The following is a 12,279-nucleotide window of genomic DNA, read 5'->3' as shown; positions in this document are numbered from 1 at the left end:
TATTTATGTGAGTCAGCCTTTTCCCGCATAAAGATCATTATGTCCAAGTACCGTTCCACCATGACTGATGATCATTTGGAAGTGTGCTTGAGGTTGGCTGTCAGCAGCTACTGTCCAGACTCTGCATCCCTGCCTCCCTCCATTCAGTGCAAGTCATCAGAGTAAACTCAGGTAATGACAAAAATGTACATAGTTAATTGTGTTGTGTTGTGCAACATGGACTCATGCGGTTATGCAAGGTACATAAACATACATTGTACATATAAAGAATTCTCAATTCATTTATGAATAAATGTAATAAATACATAAAAATAAATATGTTTTGCATTTTTGTAGTTGGTAGATCATTTTGACTTGATCATTTTATAAGTAGCTCACATGCTGAAAAAGTGTGAGCACCCCTGTTATAAGATATATATATATATATATATATATATTAGAAGTACAGCCAGAATATTCCTTAGAAATGAGGATGATAAAACTTTGTCTCACATATTTTCGGCTTGCTCTCAGGAAGGGCCAGTCTGTACAAAAATTGGAAATCACGCTCATTGAAGTGTAAGATTAGTCCAAAAGATCTTCAGTGTGATGGACTGGCACAATGTCTATAACAATGGGTTCAACATAGCAACAAGTGTGAGGATGGCTAAGGGCCAGGCAGTGATATTCTTCTCCTGCATAAAGGGTCACTATGAATTGACTGAAAGGCAGCTAACAACTATAATCTCTCTCTCTCTCTCTCTCTCTCTCTCTCTCTATCTATCTATCTGGTATGCTTTGTTGGAAGTTTTCCATAAGGTTTTGTTCTTAGGTCCAATAAAAGAAAGAAAAAATACAAACAAAACTAACTTCCAACCATTAGATCAGAAGTGAGAAGAATCCTTAAAGAAGGCCTATCAGCTAATGTCTTTATAGGTGCACATATCAGAATAAACAACCAATGTCAGCATAAACCACAGGTAGCTATTTTCTCACTGAAAATGAACCCAGTGTTAGAGAATTCTGAGGACCAATTCAAGAGCATGGTGATGTCATTAAAACAGCATCCTGGTAGAGCAATAATTGAGTACGAGGCTGCTGGCCAAAAACAAGACTACTCATCCCTGTCAGTGGTTTTGTGAGAGATAACTTGTCAATCAGCTCTTACAATGACTAGTCTCGAAATTCCTCTTGAGCATTTTACTGTGTCACATGGGGTTGCTAGAAGTTGAAATAAATTCGACTTCCCAACAATAACAATATTATATCATTAAGGCTCTAGTATTTTCTTTTGTTCTGTCTCACCATGTATAGAACATGGACCTTCCTCCTTGTGTTTTCCCTTCTTGCATCTAAGATGGTTGTCCTATCAATGATCATAGATAAACTAAACATCTGATCAAAGGAGGAAGGGCCTCCTTAATTCACTGAAGATTGCTACGTAGGTCCCATTAACTCAGGTTGCATGACATAAACATGTCTGACTTTGTCATTAGCAGGCTAAATGAGATTTCCATAATTCACCTGCTAGATTTAGGGAAGGGGTCATTGGGAAGTCATAAGCCCATTTAAGCAAATGCTTCTCCGTGAGGTTATTCAATAACAATATCTGAATATTTCCTCCGTATGATGTAGTACAACATAGTAATGTTGACATGCATCTGGGGTAAGGTGTTATGTTTGAACCCATTGTTGCAGCTTCTGTGACAATCTATTTCTTTGAAAGTCTTCTCTTTTTCCCTGACCCTCTTCTTTACCAAGCATAAGTCCTTTTCCCGGGACTGGCCACTTCTGAAAACATCACCAAAATAGGGGACACCTCATCAGCCTCTCTTCTAAGGAGCATGAGCTGCATACTTGTTCTAAGGCGGATTTGTTTGTTCTTCCAGCAGTCATAGGGCAGGTGATACAACTTTTCAGCTTCTTGACAAACATAAGTTATTATAACAAATGAGCAACCAGGCAACATTTAGCATTAGAAACAGTCTTGATGAATGTAGTTAATGTCTCTGAAATGAACATGTAAAAGTATTGAAATCGCAACAAAACCAAAACTGTCTGGAATGATCACTTTCTGTTTTGCCGTATATCTGTACCTAGACTGATAACCCAGATGGTATGAGTTTATTATATAGTCCTACATAATCCATGTTCAGGATATGTGCCTTAAATATCTTCACAGGTAAGCCATTTATAACGTGAGGGGACTTCAAAATGTTCTTGGAAAAATCCACTACCTTTTCATTCTATTTTTCCCACAAATATTTTGAAGCCACTTGAGGGTTTGTTTATGCCTTTTCTTCATTTCAGCAACATTTCTTTCCTCTATGCTAGGGCAGCACAGTATTGTAAAATTGGGAATAACATCAGATTCACTCATCTCTCCATAAGGCCACATTTTGGGGCCTCTGCTTTTAGCTTAGGAGGCCCATTGTCACTCAGTTTTCTTGATCTACAAGGCTCGTTCCAACTCACAATGCTCGTATCCTCTGAGGTGTATCATTGGAAGTGATAAAAGGAAGTAAGCTTTTCTTGTCACCCTGTGAAAAGCATTCAAAATGCATTCAGAAATAATTTTTTTAAAGACATTGTGCCTAATGAAGTGTGCTAGCTAGTCAGACTCCTATTATTGCGGTGTGGTTAGAGAAGGGTGGAGAAGGGATAAATGCAAAATAATTTTCCCCTAATCAAAGAGGCTGGTCTGGGTCTTTACATTATATAAGTCTCCAGCATACGCTCTTTAGTAATACAAATTTGAAATGAGTTCCTATAGTCATATTAAGTAGTTCATAGTGGAACCATATAATTCTTTGCTGTTGAAGAATATAAATTTTTATTGATAATCTAGTTATATTTCTGAAGTTATTGTCATATTTGTATATGTCCATTCTATTTTGTGTATCATATTCCTTTATTTTTATAAGTACATTTTCTCTCATTTTTCCTGGAAAAGTCATTCTTTGTGAATTGTAAAGTGGTAATGAAAACAGCGATGATATTATAATGAAAACAGCACATATACTGAGTGCTGTTGTGGGGACAGTATGCTAAAAGCTACAATGGATGATCTCATGAGCTGCCTCCACATCCTATGTTAACAGTTGCTTCCATTTCATATGTGAGGACACTGTAGAAAACGATGAGCTGTAGTGATTACTTAACACAGCTCTTCTAGCCATGTGTTTTCCATCATTCGTTCTGTGATGTGCTACTGCAGGTTCCACCTGCTGCTATGCTGGAGGGAGTTTTCTGTTCTAGGATTCAGGTGTATGCATCTTAGCCCTTACCTTACTGGAGGGTATGGGTTAAGTCACTTCTCTGATTTTTTGGGGGGTAAGATCAGTGGGAAGATACCCCCACCCACTCCATCAAAGCTTTCCCTTTTTGTGACCCCATTTCCTGGTAGAAGCCAGAATAGTTTATTTTACTTTCTAATATATTTCACTTCTGACTGTGGACTCTGCATTTGGCTGGCCTCTCTCTGCCTGACCTTCGGCTCTCGTATTTTAAAGCACTGCTCACTTAAGATTTTGTGACTTTTTGTAAAATGTTGCAGTGAATTACAGAACCCAGAAATGTAAGAAAATGTACTAAACAGCAGAAGAGTCCGGGAGGACTGGAGCTGAAGAACATCTTGGAAAAGTTGGACATTTGGAACATTTTTAATCTCCAATTCCTTGGTACACCAGCCTGATACTGATTCCTATAAAATAAATTATTATCACAGCCTAATCAGCAAATTGAGGATCCCTGGTGGCATAGTGGTTATACGTTGGGCTGCTAGCCATAAACAAGGTCAGCAGTTTGAAACTACTAGGCCTTCTGTGGAGGGAGACGAGGCTTTCTACTCATGTGAAGAGTCAGTCTCAGAAACCTACAGGGGCAGTTCGATCCTGCCTCAATGGCAGTGAGACTGAGACAAGTGAAGGGCTAGATTTAGAATATGAAGCAAGTTAAACTTACTAGGCGTGTCTCTACACTAGGATCTCTCAACTTTGACATTATTTATATTTTCAATTAGTTAAAGTTGTAGGGAGCCTTCCTGTGTACTGTCGGCGATTAGCAGGAGCCCTGGCGTCTACCCGCCAGATGCCAGTAGCACTGCTACCTCCCTCTCTGGAAACATGGAAATGATAAAAACCAAGAAACCGGATGATATTGCCAAATATCTGTCAGAGGAATCAAATCACTGCTGGTTAGATCACTGCTCAACACTAGAGGGCGAGGGCGAGGGCGAGGGGTGGGCTTCAAAACATTTGGCGGCATTACCATTATTTTTCTTTATTCTTTTCTTTCCTTTTTCTTTCTTTTTCTTCCACTTTTAGAATCTTTATTATATAACCAGCCACTCGTTTTCATCTATAGTGACTGTAGGTTTTTGAAAGTGGTGACAGGCAAGTAGGTAACCAATGCATAGAGCTTGCTTAGGGAATCTTCATCCTCTTTGTTTCCCGGACAACCATACAAGGATGCTGTATGACATGTTCTTGATTCCTTTGGACCAGACACCTTTGTGGAGCATGGTGTCGATTCGTACACCTGGTGTTCCCATCTCCTTCAGAGAAAACTTCTGAATCTCCTTCAGTGCCTGAGGGACACGCTTCTGGATGGCCACACCGTGGGGGCACTTGTGAATGCTGATGTCTTACTCTCTGGTCACTACTTCTTTGCTAGCCAAAGGGCCCTTCTCTGGAGAGGTAATGCTGGGGCCAGGGTGGAAAGGAAGATCATTATCTCTCAAAGGGTGTTGCCATGAACTTTTTGAAACCCCCTCCTACTGCTTCCCTGGTTCACCACCTGGGGAGAAAAGAACAAAGCCATTGAGAAAGGACCTTTATACGACCCATTCAAAGAGCAGAGCCCTGAACACCCCTTGGGAAGGGTTGGGGATGTACAATTCATTTGTTATCCATAAATATTTATTACACATCACTTGCGTGTTTGGGATTCAGAAAAATGAAACCTGATATTGTAGCTTGGTGCTCCTTCTGTTAGACATGCATTTGGGACTGCCCTCTCCCGGGTGTATTTGTTTCTAAAGGTGGCCCAACTGCCCGTTTTGCTTCTTTGAGAGGGTAATCTGAGGAACAGAACGAGGATTTAAAGTTGAAGTGTATGCAGGGAGAGGAACTGAGAGCATAAAATATTAGGCGGCCCACTAAGAAATTACAAAATCCTTTTTTTCTGCCCAAGTTCTCCTTTAGGGAAAAATTAAAGGTAGTTTTACTTCTGCTAGAAGGATGGCCACATTTTTGCTGTGCTAAAGTCTGCACTTCTCACCACCAGGGGGCAGTTATTCCCTTTCTGAATTCTGACAGGCCTGGGCAGCCTTAAGCAAATAGCATTTAAAGGAGCGTTTTTATTTTCTAAAGTTTGGACCCAGGAAATTTTCAGCAGAGAAAGCATTTGTTTAAGCAAAGCTCAGTATGAGGCTTTGTGATGGGGTGACTAGAGTAAATGATTGAAAAGAAGTCTTTTTTGCCATTGTGTGAACACCTGGGGATTAGAAAGAACATATGCAGGGATTTAGAATTTGGAGGTCTGGGCCTGCTGGTTTTCAGTGAGAGCAGGGAGGCTGCGCTAGAGACACATTTGTAAGGCTAGCAATATTAATAGTTTACTGAAATTTACTCTGATTCCATGCACTAAAACAACTCTGAGATTAAGATATCTATTTTAATCAAAGTGTAGAAAATAAAGAAAGCAATAGTCTACTATTATAATCACATCACTTAATAATAGAGTGTAATTTATTCAATATATGAATACATTTAATTTAGACAAGTTGAACGGTTATTGCAAAATGTGTATCCATTTTTAAAATAGATAACATTATGTTGCTGCTGCTGGGTGCCATCAAGTCCATGTGGACCCAGAGCAACCTCATGCAGAACAGAGCAGAGCCCTGTCCAATCCTGTGCTAGAGCGGATTATTGCCACAGCCACAGTGTCATCCCATGTTGCAAAGGGTCTTCCTTCCTCTTTTACCATATCCCTCTGCTTTATCAAGTGTACTGTCTTTCTCCACGGACTGGACTTTCCTGACACATGTTGAGGATGTAATACTTAGTCTAAACATCATTGCCTCTAAGGAGCACACTGGCCTTGCAAGTCAGATCTGTTCTTTCAAGACAGATTGGTTTGGCCTTTTAGGTACTTTCCATGTGGATAGTTAAAGTTTATTGTGCCAACCTGGGCCATAAACACATGTGTGGTTCATTGAAGGGAGGAGAGATAAATGGCTCAGTGAGCCTTGCCTTTCTAGTTCTCCGGTCTCTTGCTCTCTGATGGTCGGACCAGGGTGCAGCTGCCTTAACCAGTTCCCTGCTTCAGCTGGCAAGGCTCACTTCCTGTAAGACATCCCTGAGGAGAAGCCACATGGACCTACCCCGATGCAGCCCTGGATGCTGGAGCAGCCATGTGGAGACCCCTGCCAGCATTGAGACACTTACACAGTCTCTCATTCAGCTTTCCTCCTGCAGTCGGCATCATTGCATGTGTTTTGTGAGATGGAGGAGGACTTAGTGGATTAGTGTCAGACATAGGGGCTACTATTGGACTTGTGGACTTGGGCAGCAATGGGTTGAGATGTTTTCTTGATGTGCACTTACCCTTTATTGTAAAACTCTCTCTTGTACATACGAGTTTCTGTGGATTTGTTTCTCTAATGTACCCAGACTAACACACCATGGTACTTTCAATATTCTTCCTCAGGACCACAATTCATTTCTATCACCAAGGCCATATATTCTAGCCACTATTCATTCCTGTTTACATTCCAATAGCCAATATTTATCAATGCATTTTGTTTGCATGTTTGATCAACTTCTGACTGAAGTTGTTGATGACTGAAGTTGTTGATAGAATTATTTTAGTCATCACTAGTTTTTATGGTTGGTGCATAAATTTGAATAATGGTTGTATTTATTGGATTTCATTGAAGGTAGATAGATATATTCCTATCACAGACAGCACTGTACTTCATGAATGATTTCGCAATGTCGTTTTGGACAATGGCATTCTTCTTGATTGCGTTCTTCAGACATAGAACATCACATGATTTTCTGATTCCAAATATGTAAGATCAGTCAATTTCAGCTTAATAATGCCTAGGATACCTTGGTCTTTATGTGTTCCATTTCATTTGTGATGACTTCCTATTTTCCTAGATTCATACTTGTACATTCCAAATTCAGATCATTAGCAGAGTTTTGCCGATGATTTGCCTTACCTGAAGTCATTGCCCATCAACAAATGAATATCTCCAGAGGACTCCACAGGCTTCACCCACCATGGTCGACTGCACACGGAGAAACCAGCCTCTCCTCCATCACATGTATCATGCCCACGGACACACGGGGCCCATCCTGTGATTATGTTTTGCTCTCATTCATTATGCATTTAGCATCTAACAATATTTTGAAGTGATGCATGAGTATTTTCAGTGGCTTCTTCTGAAAGCAGAGTTCTTCTTCATTGTCTACTCTTAGCCTGGGAACTCAACTGATGCCTGTTCTCTTTGGGTGACCCTGTTGGCATTTAAAATGCCAGTGACATAGCTTCCAGCCTCCCAGCAACACACAAGCCTTCACAGTTCAACAAACTGACAGAGAATTGATAGATATGAAATGATACTTTCACTACAATTCTATTATGTGATGCATAATGCCATATACATTTTATATTTATAAATACATATCATTGCTCAGGTTGTAGATGGACATATTGTCAATGCACAGTATAGTGAATATTTAGTAATACATAAAGCCTGTCACATAGTAACAGAATTACTAATTATTATATAATGAGCTCACTACTAGTCTGTCAGTTTGTCAGTCTGTGGTGGCTTGTGTATTGCTGTGATACTGGAAGCTATGCCTCTTGTCTGTCAAATGTGAGCAGTCCTCCAAAGGAAACAGGGGTATCATTGCTGGTGTCAGATGGACGTTGGCTGAAAGCAGAGTATGCTAGAAAGATGTTTTCTTGTGTTTTATTGACTATGCTAAGGTATTTGACTGTGTGGATCAAAACAAACTATGGGAGTGGATCAAAACAAACTATGGATAGCCCTGAGAAGAATAAGAAGTGGCAGAACCTGCCCCTGGATCAAGAAGCTGTTGTGCTAACAGAACAAGAGAATGATGCAGGGTTTACAATCAGGAAAGGTGTGCACTTCTACCTTCTTACCATCCTTAGTCAATCTGTATGCTAATCATTAGAGTAGCTGAATTAGATGAAGAACATTTAGGCATCAGGACCGGAGGAAGTTTTATTAATAACCTGCATATGCAAATGACACAACCTTACTTGCTTAATTCAAGGAGAACTTGAAGCCCTTGCCGATGAAGATCAAGGATTGTAGCCAGCGGTGTGGATTAGAACTCAATGTAAAGAAGACCAAGATCCCCACACCTGGACCTGTGGGTAAAATGGAGAAAAGGTTGAACTTACGAAGGATTTTGTCTTGCTTGGATCCACAATCAATACTCATGGAAACAAGAGTCAAGTAATCTAACAATATGTTTCCTTTTGTAAATCTGCTCATCAATATCTCTCTAAAGTATTGAAAACAAGGGGTTACTTTGAGCACTAAGGGGCACCTCACCCAAGCCATGGTCATTTCAATCGCCTCAGATGCGTGTGGAAGTTGGACATTGAATAAGGGAGACTGAAAAGAAATGGATACATTTTCACTATGGTGGTGAAAAATATTGAAAATACCATGGACTGCCAAAAGAACAAACAAATCTGTCTTAGAAGAAGTACAGCCAGAGTGCTCCTTAGAGGCAACAATGGGGAGAATTGGTCTCAGGCACTTAGGACATGTTGTCAGGAGAGACCAGTCCCTGGAGAAGGTCACCATACTTGGTGACGTAGAGGGGCTGTGAAATAGAGGAAGATCCATGACAAGATGGATTGACATGGTGGGTGGATCGATGGGTTGAAACCTAATGGAGAGTCAGGCAGGACTAAGCAGTGTTTCGGTCCATTATGTTAGAGTTGTTATGAGTCAGAACCGGTTCAATTATCAATACTGTTTTCTGGACATCTAAGAAATGTTCCCCTTGTTATTGATATTCCTTGCCCATTAAAATTCTGCTGTATTAAATAATTTGGCTTAACACAAACACTTCTGCCCAAAGGAGCCGTCATTATTTTTGTAGTACAAGTCTAATAAGGACTACTTTACTACAATAAGTAAGTGAAATTAGGGTGAGAATTGAAGGGAAACAAAGGAAGGAGCTAACAGCGAATAAGAAGGAAGGAAGGGAGGGAGGGAGGGAGGAAGAAGAGACGAGGGAACATTATGAAATGGGAGGAGAAAGAACAAGTAGCAGAGGATTAGGCATCCCTTACATTTGAGCCATTTTGAATTGTAAATTGATTGGGAAGGAAATATAAGATTTTGAATTTCCTGGCATAAGGAGAGGCCCGGTAGAGTATGACAGTTTTAAAGAATTCCCAGTTGTCCCATGTGACAAGCCCCTCTGTTGTAGGTAGGCCATAGAGTGGTGGGATTGGTCCGTCATGGTAATGTATTAGTTTTATTAAGTGAAAAACTGCAGCACTAAGGGGAAAAACCTTGAAGCATAAAAGTGGCATACTCAAGCAACTTTTGGAAAGATAACTTTGGTAGCCGGTGTGAAAACAGAAAGCAGTAGAAAAATATTACCATTAGGGAGTCTACCAGTAAGTTAGATGGAAGTTGCTGAATATATAAGCACTGACATGTATTCAATAAAAGTTTAGAAACTAGATTGCTTGTGAGAGTGAGAGAGAAGGACTCTGAAAATTAAGTGTTGAAGGAGTGAATAAAGTTGTCGTGTAATGAAACAGGAAGTACAGAAAAGCAATTTTGAGCACAGAGCTAGGGTTGAACTTTGGGAACATCGCATTATCTCACTTATCAGAGGGTGCCATAACTATTTATGCATATATTTCTCACCCACTAGAATGTGAACTCTTTGTTCTGAGGCCATGGTTGCAGTTCTGTGGATAAGATCTATATAATGAATTAAATCTTGTGTAATTTTATTTAAATCGTATCTTTAAACCACATCTTGAAAATTGAAATTTAGCTATAGAACACATTACCTTGTGGCATTTTCAAAACAAAAAGGTCATGGTGGTGCAAACCAGCATGACTAGTTAGCCATCCTCAGGGATTAAAAAAAAAATTCTCTAAATCTTGCTGCCATTGAGTCCACTCTGACTCATAGCAACAAGGTAGGTCAGCGCAAAAATACCCTGTGTGTTCCCAAGATGGTCATCTTTATGGGAGCAGACAGCCTCCAACAAGCTAGCTCAAATGTTCCATGAAGTCACGAAGGGCCTAGGCAAGCAGTTCTCAACCTGTGGGTCTCGACCCCTTTGGAGGTCAAACAACCCTTTCACAGGGGTCGCCTGATTCATCAGAGTAGCAAAATTACAGTGATGAGGTAGCAACGAAAATAATTTTATGGTTGGGGGGTGGTCACCAGAACATGAAGAACTGTATGAAAGGACCACGGCATGAGGAAGGTTGAGAACCCCTGGCCTAGGTGCTTCCAGATTTCTGCTGCACAAATATCAAGGTTGGTTGTCATACCCATGCATTCAAATGGCTCTTCTATTTCTAGAAGTACAGTCTTTATTCCAGAAAGAAGGAGGAGGAATGAGGAAATACAAGAGCTAAAAGCAGAAGTCAGCTAACTGATCCCTTTTAAATGTCTTTCCAGTAGCCCTATCCAGAAGTTTTAATCACATTTCCTTGGTCAGAACTTGGACACATCCCTGCCTCTACTGCAGGAATGTATGTGAAGGTAACTATTTATCACTAAACTAAATTTATCATGTCTCCCTAAGTAAATAGAAATTGTAGAAATGTAGAAATCATAATTTGAAAATTGATATGAGTTGCTGGCAGGTGCTATTAAATTGACTGTGACTCATGGCAACCTTGTGAGCAAAGTGTTGTTCAGACTTGTGTAATCTCCATGATCACTGGCATATTCAAGTTGCTCACTGAGTTGTGGCGTCACTCCATTTCACCCCGACTCTCCCTCATCTCCACTAGTCATCAAAGTAGCCACACATGATGCCCTTCTCTAGCAGGTTGGTCTTCCTGATTATGTCTGCAAAGCACAGAAGGGATAGTCAATCGGCAGCTAGAAATCGCCATTCCTTTTCTTTGACTCGCTCTTGGTCTCTGACTCTATCTTTCTCTGTGTCATATGTGTGTGTAGTGTACGTACATATTATATATATGCACAACTATATACACAGATATGTGAAATACAGTAAACTATTTAATTTGGCTCTTCCAGGCATCGCTTTTGTTACCCCCACCAAAACACCCTTAGTTTTCCTGATGGGTCTGGTTAAGAAGGTGGGGGAAAGTACTGATTGGATGAAGGTACTATGATTCAACTGTGAGTGATTATGAACAGAGTTAATTATGATTGCCATGCTGCAGGAAACAAAATGAGCCATATTAAAAGCAGGACTGTAGGATCTCACTACCACCAAGAGAGAAGAGCCAGAAGTGGTGTGAGTCCTTTTGCCCCTAAGATCCCTGGGCAGTGAGCATCCTTGATCCAGGAGGCAGCTTTAACACTAGCGGAGAAGCAGAGAAACAGCTGCAGCAAAACCAGTAGCCAACGCATGAGAGAGAGCAGTGGACTTCCTGGTCCACAGATAGAGTAAAGCTGAGTGCTTTGGGGTGGGAGGCTGATTTGTGAAGTTGAGTGTCTCTGGGAAATTAATTGGGGAGCTGGATTTGCTGAACCATGAAACTGAATCTAAGCACCTTGAGTTGAGGCTTACAGCAGAGTGGTGTGCCTTTGGGCATTTATTAGCAGCCTTAAAAAAGCTGGGTAACATTGATCAAGCAAGACAGACACCCGGCGGAGTGACTGAAAGTCAGAAAGGCTGCTCTGCTTACCTGCCAGTGAGCACAGTAGGGAAAAACTGTCTTGACCTAACCACTGTATCTTGAGCATTTTTCATCTGCATTGTAGCTTGTTAACTCCCCTAATAAACTCCATAACTGTATCTGTGAATTCTGTGTGGTTATTGCAATGAGTTATAGAACCCAACAGAAAATCGAGTGCTGTAGGAGGGACTGCGGTGTTAGAATTGGTAAGACAAGTTGGAGGGTGGGGATGGGTCTGATGGGTCATAGGAATTGGCCGTGGGCAGCTGATGTTGCTGCTGCTGATTTTCCTTTCCTTTTGCTAGAGGAAGGAGCCCTGATGATGTAATGGTTATGATCGGGGCTGCTAACTCAAGGTCAAGAGTTCCAAACCATCAACAGCTCCA

This window comes from Echinops telfairi, unplaced genomic scaffold (genome assembly GCF_000313985.2).
Source record: "Echinops telfairi isolate 266 unplaced genomic scaffold, ASM31398v2 ScPeMD7_7469;HRSCAF=8507_0, whole genome shotgun sequence".
Lineage (NCBI taxonomy): Eukaryota > Metazoa > Chordata > Mammalia > Afrosoricida > Tenrecidae > Echinops > Echinops telfairi.
The sequence above is the reverse complement of the archived record's forward strand: the minus strand, read 5'-3'. Positions refer to the sequence as shown.